The sequence below is a fragment of the Aulostomus chinensis genome, chromosome 1 (genome assembly GCF_037954235.1).
Source record: "Aulostomus chinensis isolate RoL2024-O1b breed Wild chromosome 1, RoL_Achi_v1.0, whole genome shotgun sequence".
Classification (NCBI taxonomy): domain Eukaryota; kingdom Metazoa; phylum Chordata; class Actinopteri; order Syngnathiformes; family Aulostomidae; genus Aulostomus; species Aulostomus chinensis.
Window position 1 is genome coordinate 56,030,199 of NC_141320.1, and position 22,078 is coordinate 56,052,276.

Genomic DNA, 22,078 nt, shown 5'->3' on the forward strand with positions numbered 1-22,078 from the left:
TGCAGGTACAGTGACTTACAACACTGCAACAACAACAAAAAATCACCCTCCACAAACACTCTTGTCCAACTTTTGTGCCCAAATTTTCTCCTCCTGAGGCACCAAATCAAGTCAAGTCAATTTATTTGTTTGAACCAAATCACAACAAAGTTCTCTCATGACTCTTTACTAGTAGAGCAGGTCCAGCACCAAACTGCTTCAATGAACCTACACCCAACAATTCTCCACCAGCAGCACATCCTGCAACAGTGGTGATGAAAACCTTCCTTTTAACAGGCAGGAAGGTCGAGCAGATCCAGGATCAGTGGGGACGGCCTTCTGCTTTGAGCGGTTGTATTTAAAGCTCCATCAGATTGGAACAACCTTTCCTCCTCACTTGGGTCTCTCACTTCCTTTCTCATCTTCAAATCATCAAGCATTTTCAAACATCTGCTCTCGTTTCTGATGCACCTCCCCTTTTCTCTCCAGGATTCACTCTCTACTTGTTCTTGTTTGTTCTCTGTACTGTAAATATGTGGATATTTGTGTATGAATATGCATTGTGTACTTTAATGGTGCATGGAAGCAGTATTTATTTAGATGGGTGTTTAAACGTATGAGTGTGGGTCCACAGGCCCACTCTTATTTTGCAATGGGATCTCTGATCATACTTTGTATCATACTGACTGGTGAGTGGGGGGGGGGGGGGCTTCAGGGAACATTGTTGACAGCATTCAGCCTACTTTGATTGCCAGTCAGGACAGGTGTTATTCAGGATGGAAGAGGGGACAACTTCGGCAGGACAAGTTGCTCCACATTCACTTTCAGCCGAGCCAGGAATTGAACCTAGAATCTTCTGATCCAAAGTCAGACGCGTTGTCCATTGCACCACCAGCCCTACAGATGGGAGGGGCTTCTACAAAAAGAGTCTAAACATTCAGATGTATGACAGAAAATGTCAATGATATGGTGGCATTTTCTGTTTTTGTGCTGTCTGATTTTCTAAATATCAGGTTTAGATCATCAAATTAACACTGGAACACCAAAAGAGAAAACAGTAATTAATAAAAGATGACTTTTTTAATATAACATTAATTATTTAACATGAAACTACTGACTTTTTTAAGAAGAAAATAAGAAAGAGAACCTGCATCATCACAGCCATGAAGACCTCAACACAGTTGAAGAGAAAGTCTTGGGGTGGATTCTTGTGTTTTGCAGCATCCTTGATGTGTCTGCATAGAAACATTGGTGTTGTGGACCCACATCCACCAGGAGTGGAGCTCAAACAAGAAGAGCAAGAGGGGAATGTTTCTGGAGGAGCTGGGAAGTTCCCTGGTCAAGCCACACATTGAGGGAAGGGAACGGACGCCCTGAGACCCAGACGCTGCAGCCTTGCTCAGACAGCTGCAGAGCTCAGCAGCACTCCATCCATGCCATCAGCAACACGGAGAGCATCCACACCAGCGTCCTCCTCAGCAGCCCTGCCTCAGCCGCCCTGCCTCAACACCAACCAGAACAGCCACAGCCACAACCCCACTCAGGACCTGGTTCCAGAAGAAAGAGGGTCAGGACTGCCCAAGCAGTCAGGACAGCAGGACAAACGGATTGTGCTTCAGCTGCAGGGAACATCTCTGCAGAGAACACACACAGGTGTCACACAAGCATCTGAACACACACACACACACACACACACACACTCACACACACACACACACACACACACACACAAACACAAACACACACAGACTTTTCCTCAGTGTTTGTTTCTTACTGGTTTTGAACCAGTAGCTGGTTTCTGTTGGTTTGATTTGCTTGACTGGTTGTTGTTTGTTGACCTCCAGAGTTGTTGACCCATATTTTGGGTTCTGGCTTGTTCTGCTTTTCATTTTGTCTTTGTATTAAAGTTCTGTTGCTGAAAACAAATAAATCGAGGGTTTAGTGACTAAAAAAAGGTCCAGAGGCCCACAACTAAATATTCAAACCAATATTTCCATGGATAAGGAAGCCTGACAAGGAAACCAAGAGATGGAAACAACTTGGAGGATAGAAAATTGTTTTAGTTTATTTTCCAGCTGATTGAAGACGTGGGTCAGAACTGACCGTTAACATAGAGATGGGAACAGAAAGCTGACACAAGAGGAAGGTTCCAGCTCTGAAAAAGGAGTTTGATCAAAATCTTGAACTGCCAGTAGAAATATCCTTTTGTATGTTGACCTTTGTTGACAGAAGTCACTTTAGCTTGGCAGTGAAAAGAATGGCTGCTAGCTTGACAAAGAACTGCACAAACCAGGTTCAAGCTGGACTTTGGACCCTGGTATCTGCAACGACTCCATCAACTCCTAATCTAGCAGCTCTGCTGGGTCCAACTTTTTACAGAACATTTGACAGACCTGTGGAGCAGTGAGGACACACAAGAGTGGACCTTTGCTATCTGGGTGTCCTCCAGTCACATGACCCGAGTCATCCAGTGATGTCAGTGATGTCACTTGGCAGGACTGTCACTGCCGTCTCATTCCAGAAAAGAATCCAGACTCCACCTGTGGCTCCATGATCACTGATGGACCTCTGGTTGGAGGCTGGACGATGATGTTTGGACTGGAAGGAAAACTCCTTGTCCAAATTCCATTGTGTTCAAGTTTAAAGTCCCACAATAAGAAGTAGCTGAATCTGACAAGTGGAGGTTTGGAACTCCAAGATGGTGATGTTTTCTTGACTTGATGCTCTGACTGTCAGGGTGGATGACAGCTTCCTCTGCTGCTGCATCTGAGTGGCTAGGATTGGAGGTTTTACCCCCCAAGGTTGTCTGGTTCCAGGTGAAATTTTAAAATTCCAGTCCCCAACCTTGGCTGTTCTGAAACTCTTCTCCTGAATCACTCCTGAGCTGCAGCAAGAACAAATACCAGTGCCAACCAGATCAACTTAATGGCTGCTAACAGCCTCAGACACTTGATTTCCATCAATCTGGAGCCAAGAAGGCCCTCACCTGTGGTTCTCCTCCAGGAGGGTCCAGGTTCTGCCATTGGGCCAGAGAGCCTCAGCTGCACACTGCAACATTTCAACAGGAGATTGACATTCCTTCAAATGTCCTGACATCTGATTCCAATGGCTCTGTCCATATTTATATTGTAAATCAATCCCATGATGAGATTTGAAACCAGTAAAATATGCTTTTCTGTGTGCAAACTAGTGAGGGGCATGGAAGGATATTTTACCCCCAATACAGAACCCAAACTTTAGTCATGTGATGAGATGGCAACTCTGAAGATATGATTATGAAGTTAATGGACAAAATGTGAATTGAAAGAAAACACATTCCTTCAGCAGACTTTGAACCAACATTTGTAGTTAGATTTTGGTGGCTGCTCCATGTTGGAGGAAACCAGGCGATGTTTGAACATCACAGGGAAGCTCCTTTGCCTCTTCTGCTGCCAGTTCAACCACTCACTCCCCTCAGTGGAGAGCAGCTTCAACTGGGTTTGGAATTTACCACTGTGGATGCATAGGAATGTGGAGAAAATGTCCTTTGTCAGAAGTGGGATTTGAACCCATGCCTCCAGGAGAGATTGCGACCTGAACGCAGTGCCTTAGACCGCTCAGCCATCCTGACAGACATTGAAAGCTGCAGACTGCAATATTAAATTAATTCATTCACTGACAAAGTAGAATTTTTTAATTGTTAACATTAAACACAGTCTGAATTCATGGCAGTAAGAAATGAATTTCATTTTTCTTAAGGACAAGAAATGAACCAGAACATTAGAACCACTTAACATCTTTTGATCAGTTTGTTACATGGGACATGTTCCACACAGGAAGGTCCCACCAAGACTTGAACTGGGATCACTGGATCCAGAGTTCAGAGTGCTCACCATTCCACCATGGAAGCAAACACAAGGCGGAGGATCCTCTAAATACCACTTGACATCACCTGCAATCAACCTGTTGCTATTCAGAGGTTCATCTTGCTCTTGTTCCAGACGACATTGCCAAAAGGAACATGAACCACAAGGAAATCAAGGAACTCCAGATATATTCAGGACTTTCTAACTCCATCGTATGACCTGGGAGCAAAGACTGGCCAGGCCTTCCTTAATTTATCAGTTAATTACTGCTTCAACAAACATGCCACTTAATTAAGTTACCAGAATTTCTCTCATTGAAAAACCCACCAGCCTGATTTCTTGACATGACATGAAAAATTCTCCAAAAACCCACAGTTGGGGTGGAAAGATACCAGGTTAACCAGGAGGAGTCCTGTTCCTGAACCATGGATGGAACAAAGTCCACTGGAAAACTCAGCAGTTCCTGAGTGTCAGATCCATCCGGGAGCTTGGGTCTCCCCTTGACTGTGATGATCCATGAGATCAAGGAGGACAGAGGGAAGAAGGATCCTGTTGGAGATCTCCTACCTTCTTCCTCCACTTCACTACTACTTGGATGTCAGGAATATGAGATACTTTACTCAAATGACTTATTAGGAGTTTCCTGTTTGACAAGAAGGAAGTCAGAGGTTCATACCTCACTTGTTGGTGGTGCCCTCAACCTGCTGAGAGCATCACTTAGTTCTCTACAGAGAAACATGGCAGCTCTGCTGAAGGCTGCAGGAAACCTGCTGGAACGGAGACTTGGACTCAGGTCACTGGTTTCAAAGTCCAGGGTGCCAACAGGTCCACCAGGGCATCTGTGCTTTACTTACCGTGTAAAAAGGACCACAGTGGTCGTCTGGTTTTAATTTAACAAACAAATACGGTTGAAAACTTTGAGACAGTGACACAGGGCTCTTATTTGAAGGGCCATGGGATGTGAAATATCCCAGACCTCAGAGATCAGAGCGCTCACTTTGATCTCAGGGTCCTGACTTTTGGGGTTCTTCCTTTGGTCTTCAAATACTTGTGTTTTTACTGGCAGAACTTTCAACTTGCATGCAAAAAGAGAATCACAGTCAATGTAAACCCAGCAGACAGTGTTTATTTCTAATAAATCAGACAATTGCACAAATGAAAATGAAACGAAAAAACAATAAAATGTTTAAAAAAATCCTTCTCCACTCTAAAGCTTTTTAAAGTTCATTTGAAGGTTCAAAGGTGGAGGTGAGGAGGTCATCCTGATACTCCCTGTCGTCACTGCCAGGATTCTTTCTTCTGGTGCTGTGGTTTTTCTGATGAAGGGGGCGGGATGTTTGCTGTCTCAGGCTCCACCAAATGTCCTCTTTAGGACGCAACAATGTGGCCTCTTCAGTGCTCCATCTTCCCTGCATCGGAGACACCAGGGTTCCTCCTGGTGCCGACCCCATCGTCCTTCTACCCAATGGTGTGGCCATGGATCCTCAGAGGACGCTGGGATCCTTCTTCTCATCAGAGCCACAGTTTTTCCTGTAGGGAACCACAGGAGCGTTTTAGTAATGTTTTGCTTGGTGTTTCCTGCACAGAGCGTCTGGATCTGCGACGCCATCTTGTGGTAGTGGGTCATCATCTTGTTGTGTGGTAGTGGATTTATTTATCTGCTGTTTCAACACATTCAAGTTCATTATCCTACAAGTCAACGTACATTTGGTGTGGAGTTTTAGTTTCTGGCCTCAATCATAACGTGTGCATTTCTTCTTCATGAACATTTCTCAGCTTTGTAAGTTTATTCTAGTTTTTCTTCCTCACTTTTCTATTCCATTGTTGTTGAAGATTCTATTGCAGGTTGGAGTTCCCTGCTGACTGAAGCAGAAACAGGAACAAAAAGCTTGAGGCTGTCAGAGCTCCAAGTTGGGCTGCCGATATTAAAGTAGGAGATGAACACATCCAGGTTAGCATCCCTCTCAGAAGCTGCTACTTTAGCTCTTCAGAATACAGCAGCCTAGCATAGCTTCATCTGGCCAGTTAGTGGCCCACTTTGATGTCTGGGACATCAGGTTAAAGGTTCTTCCCAGCTCTGAATGAAGGCTTTCGAAAGTGTTAACAATGCCATAAATAACACAAGCATTCAGTAATCCTTGATAAAAGGAGACTCACCATCAAGGTGGACCAGTTGAAGAACAAAAGGACTTCTCCACTATCACATTTCTCCTCACTGGTCCAGACTTGGGGGACCTCTGGACTAAATGCAGAGTTGAGGAAATGGGCTTGTGGTGGCCCTGCGGTCCACAGACCTCCTGTACAGTCACCAAGCACTGGCAGACTCAATCCTAATGTCACAATAAGATGTTGTCTTCTCTGGAACAGCAGTTTAACGTTGTTGGCAGGACTCGAACCTGCGCGGGGAGACCCCAATGGATTTCTAGTCCATCGCCTTAACCACTCGGCCACAACAACTACACTCCCATGAACATTAGTAGAGGATTGATATTCAACAATTTATCTTCATTGAAGCACAGTAGATTTTTTTTAAGGAAAAGAAGATAGGCAGATAGACACCTACGGTCAGTTTAGAGTATCAGTCAGCCTTGTCCCAATTGTATGTCTTTGGATGGTGGGAAGAAGCTGGAGGACCCAGAGAGAATGGGGAGAACATGCAAACTTGCTAACCACTCCACCACTGTGCAGATGTGAGTAAAACCTTCCTTTTAAAAGGTGGGAACTTTGAGCAGATCCAGGATCAGTGGGAACAGACATCTGCTTTGACCGGTTGGGGGGAAGAGAGCAGGGGCCTCATGTATCAATACTTGCGTGGATCTCATACGAAAAACTTGCGGTCGCAAGAATGCAAAGTTGCCTACGCACCAAAAGATCCGGATGTGTCAATATGTGCGGACGCCGGAATCCATGCACGTTTCCTTGATACATCCCAATCAGCAAGGAATTGAGCGCAGATGTTGGAGCGACCCGGCCCGCCCCCGTTACGCCCACCTAGAAATACACAAATTCATTTAAATAGGGTCTCCGCTGTCCGCACTCACAAAATAATGTCAAAGAAGAAGAGGTTCACGGCGTGGAGCTGGAGGTGCTGGTAGGAGAGGTGGAGGAGAGACAGCAGATTCTGTTGGTCAGCCTGTCCAGTGGTGTCAGGATAAACAATGAAGGTTGTGAATGGATAAGAAGTGAGAGGGTGAACGAGGTGGGTTCAGACCAACACACCCCCACGGAGATGAAAACAAAGTGGTGGGACCTGTTATTGGCTGAAGTTCAACACTGCGCAATCACTAAATGAAGAACTACAATAATCAATTAGCTTCAATCTAAATTTAAATAACAATGTGGAAAATGGCACTAAGAGGACGTCAAGGTGGAGGTCAAGCGGCGTACAGCTGCCCTCCGGAGGAGTGCCAGCCAGACAGGTGGGGGTCAGGGAGAGGGGCACCTGATGGAGTTTGAGCAGTGGGTGGCAGCAGTCATGGGCAGCACCTCTGTGGGGGGGATTGTCGCCACCACCCACGCTGACTCCAAGAGCCTGGAGGAGAAGTGGCAACTCCTTTTCTTAGCAACGTTTCCACCTGCTGTGCCACAAATGTAAAGACAACAAATACACAGAATCAGACACTTAAATAAACCAATATGTTTAATAGAAATTGATCCGTCAGCCATGCCGCCAACGTGCAGCACCCCTGCCGGCTCCCGTGCCAGCCCGTCCACCGGCTCAGAGTCATCCGCCAGGACCAGCGGCATTCGGGCAGCCCCTCTCCCGGCCCCAGCACCGGCACCAGGCCGACTTGCGGCGGACGGTCCTCCAGCCCACCCGGACCCAGCGGCACATCCTCCGGCCCACAGGGATCCAGAGGAATCCTCACACAGGCGGTCCTGCAGTCGCAAGAGGACAATATTCTGGGAATAACGAGGATCAATGAGCAGCTTGACCGCCTGATAAATGTTCTGGAACGTTTAGTGGACAAAATAAATTAATCTGGCTTCATGAATCATGTGGTAGCTTCTTACCCTTTCACACTGTGGAAATGAAATTCTGGCGTGCGAGGACGGCTGCCCGGCCTGGATCGACGTCCATCCCTCCAGCCTCTGTGCATAGATGGAGTGGAAACCCTTACGATGAACGTAAGCGTGTTCCTCATGGGATGGCGTTTTTCTGGCAACATGAGTGCAGTCATTAGAGAATTAGACATTAGAGAATCCGGCTGTTGCTGCAAATAAATATTGGCCCGTTCAATGATCAGGTCCACCACCCAGGGCATGGCCCGGCTGAGGGTCGACTGACTCACCCCGGAATGGTCCGCCATCTCCCGCTGGAAGGCTTTTTGGACCCGATGTATGTGCGGTAATCAAAAAATGTCAGTTACCAAACACCGCCACAGGGTGTCGCCAACTGACCAAAGTGCAGTTAACGCAAGAATCGGTTTTCTGCCAACTTCTACGGCACCTCCAGAGTTGGAGTGAAACAACGCAAGAATCGCCGAACTTTTCGTGTTGATACACCTGAACGTGAGCGTTGATCCCGGCGTACGCAAGTTTTTCTTGCATAAACCTCATTGATACATGAGGCCCCAGGACTGCTCCAAGCTGAGAGGGATCCCTCCTTTGAGCTCCATGGAGATCCTGTTCCTGCTGTCATCTCCATTTGGTGGCCATTCTCGAAAAACCCTTTCCACATATCCAGGGATGCTGGGATGCTCCAGATGTGGCTGATGATAGATCCGCCCCCTGTGTGGGTGGAGCCAAAAGACTGTGAGACCCAGAAATCAGGGCTTCTTCTCCTCCATCTTAAGGTGGTTGGACTGAAGTCTCAGCTCTGACTCTGGATCTGGTCTCTGTGAGCCAACATCAATATTCTTGGACCAGAGAAGCGAATGAGTATTTAGTGAACCGCTCCCCTGAGGTGGAACCATCCTGGGCAGAAGGAGAGGCAACAGTTCCTCCTTCAACACTTTACTGTGTTGTGAATAATCTGCAATTCCAGGGAGAGACGGTGTTCAGGAAGCTGCTGAAGGGTTTTCTTGTTGGCCTCACGTCTCCATTTGAGACGTCAGTTTCTGTCAGTGACACTTAGCAGTCATTAAGAGGGCCAAAGCCGTCCCGCTGGTCGCTACACGTCGTGTGCAGAGCCCTGGTCGTTTAGGTTGTCTTTCTTATTTTCTTCTTAAAAAAGTGAATAATTTCATGTAAAATAATTCATGTATGATATATTTTTTAAAATGATCATGTTTTTATTACTGTATTTTTTCCTCGTGTTCCAGTGATAACTTGATGATCTAAACTTGATATTTAGACAATCTGGCAGCACAAAACCAGAAAATGCCACCCTATCATTTAAACTTCCTGTCAAATCAAGTACAAATGAACATGTTGACTTTCTTCTATTCAGACAAACCTTTCCTGTAGGGCTGGTGGCGTAAAGGAGAACGCGTCTGACTTCGGATCAGAAGATTCTAGGTTCAACTCCTGGCCAGCTTGGTTGGAACTTCCTACTGAAGTGGGACCTTTGATAAAAGTCACTGAAACCCTCCAAGGTGGTTTCCCTTTGGTGCTTATTACAACCCAAAAGATGCAGAATGAGCCTGGAAGTAAATAAGGAAGTACCAAGGCTGGCCTGCCATTTATTTGAGGCAGCAAAAGAAAGAAAACCAAACCGAGGCTCTCAGCCCAGCACACATCTCTCAACGTCGTTTCAGGAGGAACTACAAACTTTCCTACTTGCTCAGGTGTGCTCATGGCTCTTCCTGTTATCACTTCATAGGGAGATAAACCCATTTTTCTGCTTGTTGTGGATCACATGCACATTAACGCGATCGGCAGAGCGCCAGGCCAGCTCAAACTTGTGTCAGCACATATTTTTGTGAGTTTTTGTTTTAAAGTTTGGTTAAATGTTTCCACCATGCCTGCACTCTGTGGATGGTACGGCGTGTGCAGTTTATGGTTTATCCCCAACGCATCTGTTATTTCTTTTATCACGTGCCCTGTGAAATGTGTTCCCCTGTCACTATTTATTGAGTGAGGGACACCAAACCGCAGGATCAAATCTCTAAGCAGTGATTTAGCCACTGGTATCTGCCGTGTTCTGGCATTTGTACAAAATCTATTTGTAAGTTAACAAAAGGACCATAAGGAGCAGGATGAGCACCTTGTTTTGTTTCCTCGCATGCTTTATCTATTCCACTAATGTACCATGAGGACTTTAAAGTTCTTACCATTCCCCTTTTGTTCACGTGTGACTTACCGTGAACAATTGGAAGTAAATAAGGGAGCAATGCTTTAGGACAAGCAGGACGTCCGTCCACTGAATAATAAACATTATTTACAAGAACACGATGAGTTTCCCAATGAACTCTGTCCAGGTTATCAGCGGCTGTTTGTAGGGCAGCGACATCACGGGTGGAAGGAGAAACTTCAGGAGCAGTAATCATTGGTAATGAGGTAACAGCAAGACCAGGAGAGGTAGCTGCCTTTTTGCCACCATTCCCTTTATTCAGCACATGTCCCAAATAGTCCTCCTTTGTTTGTACTAGCTGTAGCTTGTCCAAGCTAGCTTTGGGTCCTTTCACTGCAAGAGCAGTTAACAGTGCCTTTGTATCAATGTCACATGCTTCTTTGCTGGGGCTAGCTATGAGCAAAGCATCAACATACTGCACCAGTGTGCTACCACCAGGCAGAATGATGTCTTCTAAGTCATCTTGAAGTGCCTTAGCGTAGAGGGTAGGTGAGTGTACGAATCCCTGAGGCAAACGCGTAAAATTATATTGTTGTCCCTCATAAGTCAATGCAAACAAATACTGACTTTGAGGATGCACTGAAATACTAAAGAATGCTGAACACAGGTCTTCTACTGTATAATATTCAGAGTTGGGTGGTATAGAAGTTAAAATAGTGTGTGGATTTGGGACCACAGGGAAAAAAGGAGCCACATAATCATTGACACTTCTCAAATCTTGCACAAAACGCCATGTATGAACTTTGTTAGGTTTTTTATCAGTAAAATGGGAGTGTTGCATGGACTCTGACATGGGACTATTGTTCCCTGTTCCAATAATGAATGCACTACTGCTCTGATACCTTCTATAGCTTCTTTGGAAATTGGATCCTGTGGTTTCCTAGGAGGAGGAACATGAGGTCTTACATCAAGAAATACAGGAGCTACTGATTTAATTAGTCCACACTCATTAGAGTGGGAAGACCAGAGTTTAGAAGGAATACCCTGTAACAATGGGTGCGAAGTAAGTTGAAACAACTGAGGAACTGCCACTGTAGGGGGCAGTGGTGCAACAGTGCAAACAGGAAAGAATGAATCATCATACCAATTAGCATTTACAGTCACAGTCCAACCTACACCTTTGTAATGGCTGAACATGATGTCATCATAAAAACCCTTCCTGCAGGGAATTGTGAGTCATGTAATGTGCTATAGGGCCGAGTCGTTGTGGTTCTATTCCTTCTACAACAGCCACGGAAATATGGGGCGAGGTTTTATCAACCTGAAACAATGACAAAGCCAAACCTCCAACGTTTGGTAAATAGAAAACACCTTTTGGGGTTCTTGCCAAAGTATCTGAGAACACAGAGAATTGTGATCCCATATTTGGGTCTAACAGTTTGAAGTAGGCAACATCCGTTCCTGTCATATCAACATGTAGAGTTACATGGAGGTCTTTTAAACCCGTTAACCTGGAATGATCTGGCAGGTCTTCTTTTCCTGCTAAGAAATCATCCGTCTGAATCCAGGACACCGTCAGCATCTGATTGAAAAGGAGTACATGAGAGAATAATAGCATCCTGTATTTACCGCCTGTAGCATGTTGAAGAAGCATTTAGAATCATGGTCAGGGACTGTGGTATGAACGCCTTCAGGAGAACAATGAATAGTTGCACGCCACTTGGTTAACAAATCCTGACCCAATAGATTACTTGGTGAGTTATCAGTGATTACAAATGGATGCTCTCATGAAATGGGTCCAAATTGAACTTTGGCTGGTGCTCCAAAGGACTTTGCATAGTTACTCCAGCAATTGCTACTGTTTTTATATTTTCAGAAGTAGGAACTAATCCTACACGGTTAGCATCTGACTTATTAATGGTGGAAACTGTTGCACCTGTGTCCCCTAAGAGTTCAGCAGATTTTCCATCTACTGATAATTCAACTTAAGGTTCAGCAGTTAGAGTTATTCGAGAGCATTCAGTTACAAATTTCTGTTTTTCATTTTCATTGTTGCACACACTGGAAGACACTGAAGTGCTGTCCTATTGTTGAAGGGGATGCCACGGGTTCAGAGACGGTCCTGGTCTGGGGCCCCGTTGAGTCTGAGGTCTGGGGTGCCAGTTTCCTCTTCCTGTTGGTCTTGGCCTTCAAACCCTCTACCTCTTCTAGGATACAATCCTCTTCATTAATCACTTCTTCTCCTTCATCATTTAACACACATTTTTGTCCTGGTATCCCAGGTTTCCAGGTTCTAGTTCTTCTTCTAAATGCAGGGCTCCATTGAGCAGAGGGAGAGAGTGAGGCAGACAAGTTCTGCTCTCTTTTAGGAAGCTTAGACAGTTCACTAAGTGACAGAACAGGACTTTGGAGATCATCATTGGCAGCAGCAGCTGCTCAAGCAGAGGTGGAGGACTGAGTAGGTTTGCTATTGGGAGTCTGCTGCTGTAACTGGTAAAAGGTGTTCTCCTACCAGTCTATATGATCAGTGGAGTCGTTGCATCGAGTCTGTAACCTCAGGTGTTTAGGATCCCATCCTCGTCGCCATTAATTGTGGTCAAGTGGCCCAGCGTGGGGGGGTCGTCCGGCGGAGCAGTGAACAGAAAGGAGGCGGTGGTCTCTTTCTCAAACCTTACAAACTTTATTCATGCATGAGAGAGAAGTTACAGCACTCATAGAGCATCAGAAGTTCTCTGATGTTTCTGAGGAACAGTCAGCTATTTACCACCGTGGGGAGGGGACATACAGATTGGAGGTAGAGTCATGTCACATCCAAGAATTCTCAAAATCTCAAAACAGGCGCCCAGGTTGAGGTCAAATAGTTCAGATTATTAAAATTAACATACGCAAACATCAATCTGCCAACCACAAAGTAAGTTTACAACTTTGAAACCTGGAGCATGAGGGTACACACTTCAGCTCCTGTGGTTTGACCCAAATATATTGTAACGTCCATGAATAAGCATCCGATTCTGCATGAATAGCACTTTTACAACATGAGCAAACATTCTCTAAGGTTTTAACCGTCTCAGCTGTGACGCTCTTCCACATTCTGCCTGACGTTTGCAGAGAAACATAGAAACCAACAGGTCATCTTCAGCTCCACAAATCCTGAGTGTCATATATTTTCATGAGCTCTTTTCTTGATAACTCATCTGGAGGACAGGGAGCTGTTCATTCCTCTGAGTTGGAAGCTCCTGAGTCCAGAGCTCTCTTCACTGACACCCCATTACTGGCCACTGCTTCCTCCTCATCCATCGTCACTTTGATTTTCAGCAGCCAACATCTCTTCCTTTCACCTCTAAAAACTCGTGCACGCGCACGCACGCACACACACACACACACACACACACACACACACACACACACACACTCTACTAATGATCACATCCCATTTTTCTCTTAGTTCAATTTCAGTTATTTTTGCATTTTTTGTGAAATGAATTCTTTAGTTGGACTTCAACATGCAACTCTCACTCTGGTTACGGCTTCAGAGCGACATTGTGACAAATGGCTTATTTCAAGGGTGTGTTTTCATGTGTGTTTTCAGGTGTCTCTTATCTAAGAATCTTCTGCCACATACCGAGCAGGGGAATGGTTTCTCCCCTGTGTGTGTTCTCATGTGTCTTTTCAGATCCCCCTTTTTGGTAAATCTTGTGCCACAAACTGAGGAGGGGTATGGTTTCTCCCCTGTGTGCGTTCTCATGTGTCTTGTTAGTTGTTCATTTTCTGAGAACCTTTTGCCACAGACAGGGCAGGGGACTGGTTTCTCCCCAGTGTGAATGTACATGTGTGTTTTCAGATGTCCCCTAAGTGAGAATGTTTTGCCACAGATACAACAGGAAAATGGTTTCTCCCCAGTATGTGTTCTCATGTGACTTTTCAGATATGCCTTTTCTGAAAATCTTTTGCCACAAACTGAGCATGAGAACGGTTTCTCCCCAGTGTGTGTTCTCATGTGTTTATCCAACCTACTTTTGTAACTATAACCTTGAGTGCATGTTGAGCACCTAAAGGGACGCTCATCCTTACTGACTTCAGTCTCAGCTTCAGAAGAGTCTGACATCTGGTCTTCAGTCTGGGGTTGTACAAGTGGATCTGGATCTACCTTGCTGGCTGGTTCTGGTTCTGGTCCTCCACTCTCTTCTCCATCAGCTTCTGTTTTCAGAGGATGAACTGGGCTGCTGCTCAGAGACTCTTCTTTCAAGTTCTCCTCAGTTAGACTCTGATGAAGCCGTGGGAACTGAGGTTTCTCTTCGTCCCCTTCACTCTTCACAGGGACCAGAGTGAAGGGGAACGTGGTGATATCAGCCTCCTCCTGCCCTTGAAGCTGCGCTCCCTCCTCACTGGTCCAGAGCTCCTCCCACTCCTCTTTAATGTGGGGGGGCTCTGGGTCCTGCAGCTCAGGGGGAACCTCTTCTTTAATCACCAGCAGCTGCTCCACATCTGCAGGACACAAACAGCAACATCAGAAATCTCTTCATTTGACTCTGAAACAGCGGAGCAACAGACAGAAACAGAAATCAACTAAGATCTGTTATCACGTAACTTCAAACTGAACATACTTGAATGACTGCAGATGTGTATGATGGTGTCTCATTGACTAATAAAAGTAGGGCTGCATTTCAAAATAAGAGAATATTAATAAAACTGTGCATGTTCAAATCAAGTGCTCCATTTCAGAAAAATAACACAAAGGAGCCAAAGCTTGAGTTTCTCTTGTCCTGTCTCACATCTTGACTCAGTCTCAATCTCACAGAGAGGAAATCCCTCAACAGGTGAACCCTTGACTTCCTTCCCCTCTTGTGTTCTGCTCCTCCACTTCTTTGCTCACTGAGAGAATTGAGCTGACAGGATTTTAAACCTGGGCCTGAATGGAGTGGAGGGGCTCATTAGTGAGCCTGGAACGATCCTTAGTTTGATGAAGAGGAGGAGAAACCTGCCTGCAGTGGTTATGAGGAGCCAAACAGGACCAAACACAAAGATACTGGCTGACTCAACTGGACCGGAGACACTTGCTGGCTGGCATTGGCACGATTCTACACTGGAGCATCACTTGATAGCCAACCTGGCGAGTCCAAACTCAAAGGAGCAGTTTTTTGAGGCGCTGGAATAAAAAGACAGACATCGCTATCGGTCGATGCTGCTGGGAGCGACACAACACCGGTTCTCCTGGTCAGTGTGGGGGGACTCACCTGCTCTGTCCAGCCTGACTCGGGGCTTCAGCACGGCATCGAGCAGCAACCTCTGCCGGCGGTTCTCCCGCTCGTACTCCGCCACGGTTTCCTCCAGCAGAGCCACGATCTGCTCCGCGGCCGCCGCCAGCCGCTCGGTGAGCAGCGCTCTCAGCACCGGGACTCCAGCCGCTGAGTCTCCTTCTCCCAGCTGCAGCAGGAAGTCTTCAGCGGCGGCGAGGATCCGCTCCTGGACCGACACCCGCAGCAGCTGCGCGGCGCACATGTTGAGGTTCTACCGGCGCCACTCAGCCTTCAGGAGACAAAGACCGAGGCCTTCCGCTTCTTTTCTTCTTCTTCTTCTTCAAAACGAGCAGAGTCCAAGTTCTGTTCTCTGTGCCACTCCAGACTCGCTAACGTTTCCTTAACTCGCTAACCTGGTAGCAGCGGTAGTGATGAGTCGAGTGATCCAGGACTTCGTTTCGAAAAACGCGTATTGATGACGTACTTAGTGACGTCCAAAGCCTCGCCGACCGGCAGTGACCACGTGACAGATTCAGGACCTGGTTCTCTGGCTTGGCGTGAGATTCGAAACCACTAAAGCCTGATTTATGCTTCTCCGTCGCGTCGACGCGTGGTGACGTCAACGTCGAGGACTGTGATTGGTCCGCTCAAAACGTCATTTCCGGTTCAGTCGCAGCCCAACAACACCGCCATTTTCAAAGTTTCTGTGGTGAAGGCTTCAAGAGAAATGGACCAAGCCGAAGAAAGGATTATTCGCGGCACTACAAAGACTGACAAATGGCCAACAATTGTTGTCTGTGACCGGAAGAAAACCAAGGAATCCGACAAGAGCCCCTTAAACAATACAAAGACAAAGCCACACCCCCTAGCGGCTTGGCGGTGAAGAGCAGAGCAACGCGTTCCCTCGACGCAGAATAAACCAGGCTTTCCAGTCACACCTGTCTTACGCCCCCGTGCCAGACAAGGACCCCCATCGGGCTGTGCCACTCTGGAGGGAGCGCGTCTCACAGTCAGTCAGCGGAACCATGCGGATCCGGGCCGGAGCTGTGGGAAGGAGCGCCAATTGTATCGGGTTGTTGTTTTCTGGACTGCAGCAGAACAGGAGCAGCCGGGACTGGAATGTAGAAGTAGGTTATCTTGAAGTTGACTCAGTTATGGTGAACGATATTGTGGTTCAACACTTTCATGAGCTTTAAGGCAAACATATTTCATGAGGAAACAACGCCGGAATTGGACGGATTTCAGCGGCACACAACAACGTATCCGATACACCTCATTGGAAACCTGGTGGTCTAAGACTAAGAAACACCAGTCACCATGAAGAAAGGAACTTTTAGCTGAGCACTCATGTTCTTTTCTGCAGGTTGAATGTCGCATTTGTTGGACAGAAGCGTCTCATCTCAACAAAAGCACCTCTTCAGTGCTGAGGCATGATGGGGCCAGGCATGAGAATGAAGTCCCAGATCCACCAGGATGAACTCAGGTATACAGCCACTCTCCAACTGACTCACAGGTGCTTCATTGATCATTAATTCCTCTTCATTTCTTCTCTACTTCATCTTTAACCATCCAGCTTCCAGGAAGCAGATGCTGGATGAGGCTCTGCTGAATTTCATCCTGAAGGACTGCCAGCCCCTCAGCACTGTTGAGAGGGAAGGGTTCAGGGAACTGGTTCAGGTCCTTGAGCCTCATATGTTTGCCAACCAGAAAGGTTTGTGTGGAAATGATCTAAAGCAGTAGTTGATATCTCCAGTTTATTTCATCTCTAATTTCAATGTATTGATTTACTCTGGGTGTCATTTTCAGACCATCAAACAAACGGTGGCCAAAAAGTACCAGGAGGAACGGGAAGGAGTGAAAAAGGAAGTCCAGCTGCCATGTGGACATCTGTGGACATGGAGGCTCCCTTGGCTCTGACCTGTCACTGCATTCGTGAGAATGAATGTGTTGGGAGTGCAAGGCTTTCCACAAAGTCACCCTGCTGACAGTTTGGCCCCAGTCCAAAGAGGCCTGATGGAGGACTGGGCCATCACCAACAAAGTCAAGTGTCTTGTGAGCGACGCAGCACCAAACATGACAGCATCCACTAGACAGCTCCAAATTCACCACTCAGTCTGCACTGCACATCGTCTGAATCTAGGAGTCAGAAAATCCTGTGATCAGATCCCCACTTCCATCATCAGACACAAAGCCAGGAACACTGTCACATCCTTCAGATCAGCACTACAGCCAAGGAGAAGCTGGCTCAGGTGCAGCAACAGATGGGAGGGCCAACCCTGAAACTCATCAGTGAGGTGCCAACACGCTGGAACAGCACACACAGCTGTCAGGGCTGCATGATGAGAGGGAACCAGTGTGGGAACCTCTGGCCTCTCTAAGACAGATTTGACTCCACTGACAGCTGAGGAGTTCACCACCATAGGAGAAGCACTTCTAGTCAACAGAGGTCATTCTAGTAGCCTGGTCCCTCTGTGGTTGAGCTATAATTTTAGGAAATATGGTCATTATTCAATGGTGACATCTCTCTGCTGAATAATGTAGAACTGAACGGATCCACTGGACCTTCTTTTTCCAAACAGCAGCATGCAGCAGCTGTCCTGAGTGGAAAACTGCACATTTCTGTTGGTGAGAGTTCATCAAGTGATGGACTTTGTCTCTCAACAGAAGCTGTGTGGAAAAACCCTGCAGCTACGAGCGCTTCAGATTCTGAGAGTGATTCTTACGCCATTGGCTGGTTTAACCTGGCGTCTGACCGTGGAGGTGGGCGAGAGGAGCGTGACATGGCTGCACAGGTAAATCAACTAAAGCAGTGTTAGTCTTTGGCAGCAGGCCAGGCCGACAAATGCTAATGTCTCTGACTGACTGACTGATGAAGTTGGACCATTGGTCAGCAACAATGATGCATGACCCCAAATAGTGGCCTGGGTCTTGATGAAGCTCACGTTAGTTTTAGCTTCATTTTGATGTCATGAGCAACTCTCACTACATCACTGTAGCATTATTTTGAGGTTATTAGCAACTCTGACTACATCACTGTCAGCATCATTTTGAAATTAGCATTAACTTTCATTACATCACTTTAGCATCATTTTGAGATTAGTAGCAACTCTCACGACATCACTGTAGAATCATTTCTTAGGTTAATAGCAATTCTTATTACATCACTGTCAGCATCATTTTGAGGTTCGTAGCAACTCTCACTACATTACTGTAGCATCAGTTTGAGGTTTTAAGCAACTCTCACTACATCACTGTAGCATCATTTTGAGGTTCTTAGCAAATCTTACTATATGACTGTCAGTATCATTTTGAGGGTTGTAGCTACTCTTAAAATATTACTGTCGCTTAATTTTTAGATTAGTAGCAACTCTCACTACATCACTTTAGCATCATTTTGAGGTTAGTAGCAATTCTCACTACATCACTTTAGCATCATTTTGAGGATAGTAGAAACTCTTACTACATCACTGTGGCATCATTTTATCCTTGAGATTGGGGACCAATAATTTTAATGTCCATTTTGGGGACATGTACTGTACACAGACACACAGATTTATGAAAGTCACTTTCAGGTGCCTGAAATTCCTTTGGGGACTAAAGTCTAGAAAAGTAATTTGAACATTTGTGTGTACTTTGTTTTGTGATGATAAGATTTCCACCGACCAAGTCAGCCATATTGGCACCACAATCCAATTGGCATGTCAATAAACATCACCCAATAAACCAAGGTCTTCTGTCTAAATATATGTCACTGAAACATACTGTATTGTATTGCCTCACACTTACAGCATACAAGGATGCATGGCGTGGGTGGAACTGCCTGAATCTCTTCTGCAATGGAAGTTTGGTCAACCGTGTGGAACATTCCTGCACGATCCCCTTTGAGTGTGAAAGTAGCATCAACACAGCACCACGTGGTCCACCAGCAGCTTGGATTTCTGCTCCTTGTCTTGTAGTTCCACTTGACTTCTCCAAGGGAAGAGACTGCAAATAGTCAAGAACTCTGGGAAATTTGGTGGCTGTGGCCTCCTCAAATTCCACATTGATGTGGACACCAGTTCAAAGTTTGAAGTGCAGTTATCAACTCTGCACTGAAGTTGTTTCGTTAAAGGATAAATGATTTCCATTGTCCAATGATTTGTTACCATTCCAATCCTCTTAAGTGATGGACTGATACTGTAAATATGCAGAAATTCTCTATTGTTCAAAGTACAGATTCTGTGTTTATACATTGTCATAGTTTTTGTACTTGGAGAAACCAGAATCTAACAGGAAATCACTGTAGAAAGTTGGCTCAGTTTCATAAAGTAACAACTAAATAGCTTCAATTGACAGTGATTGACCTTAAACTTGGCTATTTTGATGGACTATGCTTGCTTTTCCACTGTCAAATGAACTTTTTTAATGGGAAATTCCTGCTCATAGACTGGTTTGTTTCATAAATGAACCAGTAAGAGCCCTGAACTTAGAGAAGAACCTGAAAGGTCCTTGTTCTTCATGTTTTTTTACGTGATGGGCCTGTTTTCCTGCAGTTGAATGCACATTTATCAACACTAAATGGACTGTAATTTAATGAGTTTGGACTGTGAAACCTTCTGTGTATTTTTACAGTTTATTCCATGTAATTTTGTGGAACAGTTCATTACTGTAATTTGACGGTGTTCATCTGGAAACTCTGCTGTCAGACTTTTTACTGTTTTTTTTCAGTTTTTTTTCTTGCCAGTGTACACAGAGGTCTGGTGGTTGAGCCGGGGCATTTTTACAAGCTGCTACCCAAAATGAACGCATTTCTTCATTCAAAAGACAAAACGGTCCCAGAGCTGATTGACCCAGAATGGAAATGGCACCTCGCATTTTGTGTCTGTGTCCCACAACATTGTCTGGCAGACAGTTGACCTGTCAATCACACACAGAGTCCCGCCCCCACACAGCTGAGAAACGCAGCTCTCAGCAGCTGCCTCAGTCACACAGAAGATAGACGCGTTTCCTGGTTGGCGAGTGCAGACACAACTTCTCTGAGTGCAGGATTCACTTCTCTCATTGCTGTTTGTTCACTCTTGAGGTTTTATTCCTCCACCAACCTGCTTCTGTCTGGAAAGAAACAAATAACTGGAGTGCTGCACATCAACAGACTTGGAGTTTGGACACGGACGAATGAAGTTTGGCTTTTTGTTTCTTCCATCAGATCAGAGCTGATTGGAAAAAACAATCAGGTGGTTTATTAAACCAGCAGTGAGCTGGACTTCAGCCCAGGTCCACAGTCCCACTGTCAGTTCACTTCAACATGAAAGAACAAAATCCAACCCTCACATGGCCTGGAAATAAATAGCAATTACATTACAACCCCTTTATTTCTCTCCTGTTCAGGTCCAGTTGGACTCATTCATCTCTATTTGGTAGGATTTCACTTCATGAGTTCAGAAGCATCTTCACATGAGATGCTGGTTCCTCACATTGATTGATCGTTGAATTCTGTCTTTGATCTCTGCATTCTGTGTTTGATGTCTGAATTCAGTCTTTGATCTCTGGGTTCTGAGCATTGATCTCCTGCTTCAGTCTTTGATCTCTGACTGATTCTAAACTCATCAAAGGATCACATCAGCATCTTGGTCCAGACTCCAGATGGTGGTTTTACCAAGTTCACCACAGTCCTTGTTGCTGTCTGCTGTTGGGTCACAGCAAAGTAAGGAAACAGCCTGACGGTCCTCAGGAGGAAATTCAACAGCCTCCAAAGATGGAGGTGAATCTAGACCTGCTCATGTTGGCCATCCTTGATGAACTTGGGCGGTACTGTGGTGCTGGGATGAGGTCATGGAGCTGATCTGGGAGCAGTCCTGATGTTAAATGCTGTGATGAAGGACAGTGTGGAGGCAAAATGGACAAAATGGGTCAACATGAAATAAAGTTGTAAACCTGCTTGAAGCCTTATTTTGTGTCTGATGGACATTTTTGAAATCACTAATGATTTTTTGACTGAACATCCTGGATCCTGTGGTGCCTGATGAGGAGACAACTTGAGTACAGAGTTGGAGAAGAGGGTTTTTGGAGGGGAGATGATTTTTGCAGTGCTGCAAGTCAATAATAACTGTGGCAAAATGTCATCATGTTTCAAAATGTCCTCACTAAGATGGTTATTAATTCTGTCTCTCCCTCATTCTCAGCTGCTACAGCCTTTAAAGAAACCCTTTGACTGGTGGATCTAACAAAGATCAGATGTTGTCTCCTCTAGAACATCAACAGTTTAATGTAGTGGGCAGGACTCCTACCTGAGCAGGGAGACCCCAATGGATTTCTAGTCCTGATAGGGAGAGGGAGCCTCCTGGGTCACGGAGTGGGGAACCTGATAGGGAGTGGGACGATCCGCCCATTGTGGGTGATTGACAGGGCAGGTTTGATCTATGTTTTCATTTTCAAAAGTAATTTTGAATATTTGTGGAAAGTTCGCCCACCTTGAACATGTAGAAGATGTCTTCTGATAGTGAATCGACTGTTGTCACATTTAAGGATCACTGTAGCAGGTAAGATGAAGGCTACACAGGACCAGCTGGAGATACCGGGGATTGAACCCAGGGCCTCATACATGCTCAGCATGCGCTCTACCACTGAGCTACACCCCCTGTGGTAGAGTCACTGTTTAACTGGTGAATGAATTTCCAGTTGATTTTAGGAAACCTAGAAGTTCCTCAGGTGCCATCAATCTTAAGTCTCTCCTTCACTTTGTGTGTGGTTCAAAGTCAGTGGTTTCATCAGAGCTCAACAACAGAACAAGCTGAAGTCTTCTGGAGAACGAGGGCACCGATCCCACCACCTCTCACATGCTAAGCTAGCGCTCTACCATTGAG

The 22,078-nt window shown here is 45.7% G+C and overlaps 1 long non-coding RNA gene and 2 other non-coding genes across 3 annotated transcripts; 1 reads left to right on the forward strand and 2 right to left on the reverse strand.

The window, feature by feature from the left end:
• Window positions 1-6,199: 6,199 nt before the first annotated feature.
• trnas-aga (transfer RNA serine (anticodon AGA)) lies at window positions 6,200-6,281 on the reverse strand. The gene has a single exon. It is a non-coding gene; the product is annotated as a tRNA-Ser (tRNA).
• An 11,147-nt stretch (window positions 6,282-17,428) lies between these two features.
• On the forward strand, window positions 17,429-19,535 carry LOC147272297 (uncharacterized). The gene is made up of 3 exons (XR_015117531.1): window positions 17,429-17,525; window positions 17,901-18,028; window positions 19,025-19,535. It is a non-coding gene; the product is annotated as an uncharacterized LOC147272297 (long non-coding RNA).
• A 2,246-nt stretch (window positions 19,536-21,781) lies between these two features.
• On the reverse strand, window positions 21,782-21,853 carry trnaa-agc (transfer RNA alanine (anticodon AGC)). Its single transcript has one exon. It is a non-coding gene; the product is annotated as a tRNA-Ala (tRNA).
• Window positions 21,854-22,078: the final 225 nt, after the last annotated feature.